The sequence below is a fragment of the Mercenaria mercenaria genome, chromosome 1 (genome assembly GCF_021730395.1).
Source record: "Mercenaria mercenaria strain notata chromosome 1, MADL_Memer_1, whole genome shotgun sequence".
Lineage (NCBI taxonomy): Eukaryota > Metazoa > Mollusca > Bivalvia > Venerida > Veneridae > Mercenaria > Mercenaria mercenaria.
Genome location: NC_069361.1, coordinates 94,541,044 through 94,548,440, shown reverse-complemented (window position 1 = coordinate 94,548,440; position 7,397 = coordinate 94,541,044). Strand labels below are relative to the sequence as shown.

The window sequence follows — 7,397 nt, the reverse complement described above, 5'->3', positions numbered from 1 at the left end:
TAAGAAACTGAGTATCACATATACTTTAGATATATGTCAGACTGATAGCACTGTAAGTATGGAAAACTTTATTGTAGAGACTTTATCAACAGTTCCATGAAATCAGCAGTCTGTGTATTTGTGATGTAAAGTTCTCGTACCTGTAAGAAATTAGACAGGATTTTTAAAATGAAAAGACGAACTTTTTTGTAACAAAGTTAATTCTATTAAAATAAGAGAGAGAGAGAGAGAGAGAGAGAGAGAGAGAGAGAGAGAGTAATTAATTAATCATGTATTCATAATTATCTTGTATCGACTGTAATGTTAATGTTATAAACAGAGCATGATATATTGCAGTGTTAACCACAGTCCGTGACGACTTATGGTTTAATGTTCAAACGAAAGGAAAAAAGGTTACGTTTTATCAAGTAGGTCAATACTAAGCGTGAATTAGGTTAATGTAGATACATGTTTGTTTATCTTTAAAGCGTGGATACTGATATTGTGAAACAATGGTAAGTTTGTTTTCTTGTTTGTTTTATTGCAGAGTTGTACACGACATTATTTGATAAAAGATGCAAATACACAGCATTGACAATTACATGTACTTAATGACATGATAATTTAAAATTAAATACGTTTAACAAATACACGTTATATATGCTACTAAGAAGTCTGCACATTATATTTTGTATCAGTTTGGTTTCTTTTTATCCATTACAGGTCGATAAATTGTCAGATGCAAAAGTAAAAGGTTGGTAAATTAATCATGATTTATAAAACCACATTTATTTAAATCTATGCAATTTGTACTTCACATTTGTACTTCACGTGACATTTAAGTAACCCCCTAAGGCAATATATAAACGCGAAATGCATGATACATGCATTCAGTAATGAACAGATTATGTAGTTATATTCCTGATTGTGTTATAGATAATTGTTAGGGAACTTGTAACAGATGTTGTAATTATCGAATACACCATACGTACAGCAGAATATGGAAATATACCTATTTTCAAACATAGTATAATGGCAAACCGGTGTTTAATATTAATGGTGTTTGTTTTTAAATAATTTAGATATTTTTCAATGACACTTGTATAGTGACAGATTGTATTTTTATTTCTATGCTCCCGAAGGGCGAGCGTATAGTTGCCGCTTTGTCCGTCCGTCTGAGCCCACATTTGCATACTTAGGTGGCTATAGGAACTATAGGTAACTGTACTTTTTCTTTGATGTCATTCATTCCGTAAGCTTTTATGTGGCTATTTTTCTTTTACGTGGAAAAAATAGAACAAAAGGGTAAATACCCATATGTAGGAACGTCCGTCGCTCCGTCTATCCGTCACACTTTTGTCCAGGGTATAACTTGAAAAGTATTAAAGTCATTAATGATTTGATTGAAACTTCACATAATCATAGAGGCCATTGAGACAAAGTGCAGTGTCAAAGAATCATAACTCTACCTTACCTAGTTTTTGAATTATCTCCCTTTATTATACAAAATAAGGCTTATCCGGAGCATTACTTGAAAGGTATTTTTGAGCATTTCCTTGAAACTTCACACAATGATAGAGGCCATTGACGGGAAGTGCAGCGTCAAAGAACCCTAACTCTACTTTACCTAGTTTTTTAATTATCTCCCTTTATTATACAAAATAAGGCTTGTCCAGAGCATTACTTGAAATCTGTTAACGGCATTTCATTGAAACTTCACAAAATAATAAAGGCCATTGACGGGAAGTGCAGTATTAAAGAACCATAACTCTACCTTACCTAGTTTTTGAATTATCTCCCTTTATTATACAGAATAAGGCTTGTCCTGAGTATTACTTGAAAAAGTATTAATGGCATTTCATTGAAACTTCACAAAATGATAGAGGCCATTGACGGGAAGTTAGTACATGCATCGGAGTTCATTATTCGGTTTTACCGATTCCTTGTTTGTAATGTTACTATATTTTACAATTTTGATTATCATATTGAAGTAACATGCAAATTCCTAACAATGGATCCTGGCCAGACTGCGCGTATGCGCAGGCTGGTCTGGATCCTTGCTGGTCGCAAACGCACTATGTTGGTTTTCTCATGGCGCGGCTCAAATGCTATTAAGCCAACCTTTTAATGTTGTGAAAACTTGTGGCCTGACCCTTTTGCTTTTATATATAATCTATATGCCCATGCATTTATGAAATTCTTAAATTTAGTTCGCCTTTTCCATGTAAAATTTGTATTGGCATGTGGAGAAAGCAATAATATTTGATGGACAGTATCAGATGGCATATTTGTGTGCCACATAAATCAGATATTCAAACAACGTGTAATATTTTGATTTATTAGAATTAATCTCTCTAAATGTACTACTAGCTTACACAGTACTCTGATCTTGATTTGGAGCCGTTCATAAACTTGAACTGGCAGACTCCTCGTAGATATCTGACATCTAGAAACAACAGACTGAAATATTTGAAAATCAAAGTAACAGTTTGCAGGAAAAAAACAACATTCAACTAGAGAAATTCTTTATTTAAACACGTGACCTTATACATACATGTTCAAACCATATATTGCTATTATTATACATATATTGTAGATTATCATCGCGTGTTCGATGAGTACAAGACAGGTATTGACGAGGTAGAGTACAGGCATCTGGAGAAAATGCTTCGCAAACTGGGATATGACCCCTCAGAAACTGAAATGGAATCTGTCTATGAGCATTTAGATGTTTACTGTGAGTTGTTTAATGGACCTCCTTTTTTTGAACACATATTATGTCGTTATTTTTTTTAACAATTTAGACAGTGCTATATGAGCCGTGCCATGAGAAAACCAACAGTCTTGTCAGGATCCTGTTGTTCGCTAATGGCTTCTCTAATTACAATAGTCTTTGAAAGCGAACAGCATGGATGCTGACCAGACTGCGCGGATGCGCAGGCTGGTCTGGATCCATGCTGGTCGCAAACCCACTATGTTGGTTTTCCCATGGCGCGGCTCATATCATATTGATACTAACTTTAAGCTAGGGTATACATAGCCTGGTACTAATAGTCCACTGTGTATATCACAGGCAATATCGCCACATATGAAACCGATATGATAATCATATGATTTTCATATGAGACCTTTCATATGCTAATCATAAAAAAAGAGCCGCATATGAAATGCATATGATATCGATTTATGATTCTCATATGAAAATTTTATCAGTTTCATATGAAATGATTAGCATATGAATTTCATATGCAAATTGAAAGGCCTAGCATATGATATGGGCATGATACCGATATCAAATTCATATGTTATCTCCTTTCATATGCTAATCATATGCGTCTCCTTTTTTTATGCTTTTCATATGCGAGCTCCTTTCATATGCTACTCATATGATTCTACTTTATATGCTTTTCATATGTTATCTCTTTCATATGCTACTCATGTAGTTTTTCTTTTTTACGCTGGTCACATGCAGGCCTTTTTCGTAAAACCATTTTATGGTCCATCTCTGTTGTTGTTTGAAAAGTGGCATCTCTTTCTGGAAAAAGACTGCTAGAGCAGGCTGGAACAAAAATCATCTTTAAAAAAAAACAAATTCAAAGGAATATTGATATTTCCATCTTTATTTTGATTTTTCTTTACAAACGAAACCATTGTGATTTGTTTACATTCAATAATGAATATGTTTAACAATTACATTTACCGGTAGGTACAATTTATGTATTATAATTACATTAAGTTACAAAGTTTTACACAGAAAGCATGTGAATTAAAGTTTTACAGAAATATGGAACAATTCAAGAAAAGAAACTCCGAGTAACACACAAAAGGAAGTACAAAATAAACAAGTATCTACAGATTTACATAACAGCATAACATGTGTCGTCAATACTAATGTAAAACGAAATTTTGTAACAGAGTTACCAACGTCCCCCAACAAGGGACGTTTTTCACAAAAACATACTACATCTTCTTCTATTTTATAGGGCAACATACTAAAAATGTATATAAATCTTACTATGTATCATATAATTCATAAAACATTATGTACATGTAGTTTGAAAAATGTCTGGTGAATGCTTTCAAATGTTTTTTTTTTTCATTTTAAGATTTAATGTGATTTTATTTCTTAAACTGGCATGGAAAAATAAATACAAATATAACAAAATAGTTTATCATATTAAAGGGAGGTAATTAATAAACAAGAGAGCCATGATGGTCCTATATCGCGCTCACCTAAGTTAAGTTGCTTCCTGGAACAAATTTCTTTGCTAAAGCATCAAAAAACAAAAATAAGTAGGTCAGTAGGTTATATTCATGTTCACTGAAAGTCAGCTTTAAGGTAAGTGTGCAAAATTATACATGTCATCCAAATTTTAAGTCTGTATCTGTAACAAGAGGGTCATGATGACCCTGGATCGCTCACCTGAGTAATATGAGCTACATATTTCAAATGTCAAACTGATGATTTTTAGAATTTTTTTGGAAGATTTCCAATGTACAATTAAGTAACCCCTGGGGCGGGCAAACTTTACCCCGGGGGTCATGATTTGAACAAAGTGGGTAGAATCTACTAGGCAATGTTACATATCAAGTATCTAAGCCTTCTGGTTTATTTTAGCAAATTTATGAAGATTTCCCTATGTACAATCAAGTAACCCCTGGGGCTGGGTCAATTTGACCCTAAGGGTCAAGATTTGAACAACTTTTGTAGAGGTCCACTAGGCAATGCTACATGTTAAATATCTAAGCTCTAACCCTTCTGGTTTATTTTTAGAAAATTTTGAAGATTTTTCTATGTACAATCAAGTAACCCCATGGGACGGGTCAGTTTGAACCTGGGGGTCATGATTTGAACAAATTTTGTAGAAGTCTACTAGACAATGCTACATGTCAAATATCTAAGATCTAGGCCTTCTGGTTTATTTTTAGAAATTTTTTGAAAATTTTCCTATGTAAAATCAAGTGACCCTGGGGCGGGGTCAATTTTAACCCCAGAGTCATGATTTGAACAACTTTAGTAGAGGTCCACTAGGCAATGCTACATGTCAAATATCTAAGCTCTAGGCCTTCTGTTTTTTGAGAAGAAGATTTTTAAAGATTTTCCTATGTAAAATCAAGTGACCCCTGGGGCGGGGTCAATTTTGACCCCGGGGGTCATAATTTGAACAAACTTGGTAGAGGTCCACTAGGCAATGCTTCACACTAAATATCTAAGCTCTAGGGCTTCTAGTTTTTGAGAAGAAGGTTTTTAAAGTTTTTCCTTTCGGTTGCCATGGCAACCAGAGTTCTGCATGGAATTCAATTCTTTGAACAATTTTTTAAAGAAGACCATCCAAGGAACATCCCTGTGAAGTTTCATTAAAAATTGGCCTGTTGTTTAGGAGGAGATGTTTAAAGGAAAGTGTGGATGGACAGACGCCGGACGGATGGACGCCAGACGGTGAACGATTACAATAGCTCACCCCGATCACTTTGTGCTCAGGTGAGCTAAAAAACAAGAGTAGGTCAGTAGGTCAAGGTCACAGTCGGGTGTTATGAGTTGGGGTCATCTTTTAAATATAATTAAACAGTCTAGGAAATATAATCAGATGATTTTTGAAGTATTTTTTCCTATATAACTCATCAATAGACCCCTGGGGCGGGGCCTCTTTTTCACCCATGGGACATATTTCAAACAATCTTGTTAGAGATCAACTAGGTAATGATACAAACAAAATATCAAAGGCATAGGCCTTGGACTTTCAGACAAGAAGATTTAAAAAACAAATTTCTATATATGTCTATGTAAAACTAGGGAACGCCGTGGCAGGGCCTTTTTTCACCCCAGGGGAATAATTTGAACAATCTTGGTAGAGGATCACAAGGCAATTCTTCATACTAAATATCTAAAGCCTAGGTGTTGTGGTTTCAGACAAAAAGTTTTTTTCCTATAAAAGTCTATACAAAACCATGTGACCCCTGGGCGGGGCAATATTTCATCCTAGGGGAATTATTTAAACAATCTTTTTAAAGGCCAACTCTATGGTGCTACATACCAAATATCGAAGGCCTAGGCCCTTTTGTTTTTGACTAGAAGATTTTCAAAGTTTTTCCCTATATAAGTCTATATAAAACCATGTGACCCCTGGGGCGGGGCCATATTTGACCTTAGGGGGGTAATTTGAACAATCTTGGTAGAGGCCCATATTGTTGTTAGGATGATGCTACATACCAAATATCAAAGCCTAGGCCTTGTGGTTTAGATAAGAAGATTTTTAAAGTTTTCTTTTCGGTTGCCATGGCAACCAGAGTTCTATACGGAATTCAGTTCTTTGAACAATTTTTTGAAGAAGATCATCCAAGGATCATCCTGTGAAGTTTCATCAAAATTAGCACAGTGGTTTAGGAGATGTTGTTTAATGGAAAGTGTGGACTGACACCGGACAGTGAGCAAAGGCTCAGAGTGAGCTAATAAATGAAATGCATGACATTTACATGCTACTACAAAACTTTGTTTTTAAATAACACACCAGAAAAAAAGTTAATTCTACTATTTTTCAATGCAGAACTGCACTACATATCAACCTATTATAAAGGTATTGCAACTAAAGTAATTCTCTATATTTACCTATAATTATATACCATAAAGTTACATCCTGTGTTTGGGTTTTGCATTCTGGGATTTCTACAATAATTTATCAATAACTTTTTATATCTACAGGTATCATTACAATCACCTTATTTAATAATTATAAACATAATTTCATTTTTAAATTAGTGGGAAAACTGGACATAAAGCACATGTATTGTACTTTTATCATATAAAGAGAAGAAATTTCATGTACACAAAAAAGGTAACTTAAGTGCCTGTGACCTTTGTACATGACACAATGTCTTGTAATGGTTATTATGTATGCAAAGTTATTTAGATATACACCAATGCATAAAAAAGTAACAGACCAGATGAAAAAATACCAAAATGTTTCATCTCTAAAGGTGACCTTAACCTTGAGTTAGAGGTCTGAATCTTACATGCAACAAATTGATTTGTTATAGTGACTGTGCCAAGTTACTTGAATATAGTGAAGTTACTGACAAGACCAACTAGAAATGTGGATGAATATTGCATCATAGCATGAGTCTGTGTTAAAAATATCAAATAATCAGAGAGGTACAGATAAAAATTTAAGTATGAAGGGGCATAATTTGGTCAAAAATACAAATCAAGAGTTACAGGGATTGTTACCACACATGCAGATGACGATGATTATAAATAACAGCTTTTAATTTCAAGTCATCTTTTAAAGTACCAAAGATATGTCTATAAACGAAGCTTTCGAAAAAAATTAACATGAAAATAATTCCAAGTATAACAACTTTGTGACCTTGACATTTGGTATAATGGGCCCAGTCCTTGCACATACTTTGTTTGTATGCTG

General features: G+C 34.2%; 1 long non-coding RNA gene across 1 annotated transcript; it reads left to right on the top strand.

Annotated features, from left to right (window-relative positions):
- The first annotated feature begins 220 nt into the window (after nucleotides 1–220).
- On the top strand, nucleotides 221–2,735 carry LOC128555319 (uncharacterized). Its single transcript, XR_008369981.1, has 3 exons — nucleotides 221–494; nucleotides 703–733; nucleotides 2,576–2,735. It is a non-coding gene; the product is annotated as an uncharacterized LOC128555319 (long non-coding RNA).
- Nucleotides 2,736–7,397: the final 4,662 nt, after the last annotated feature.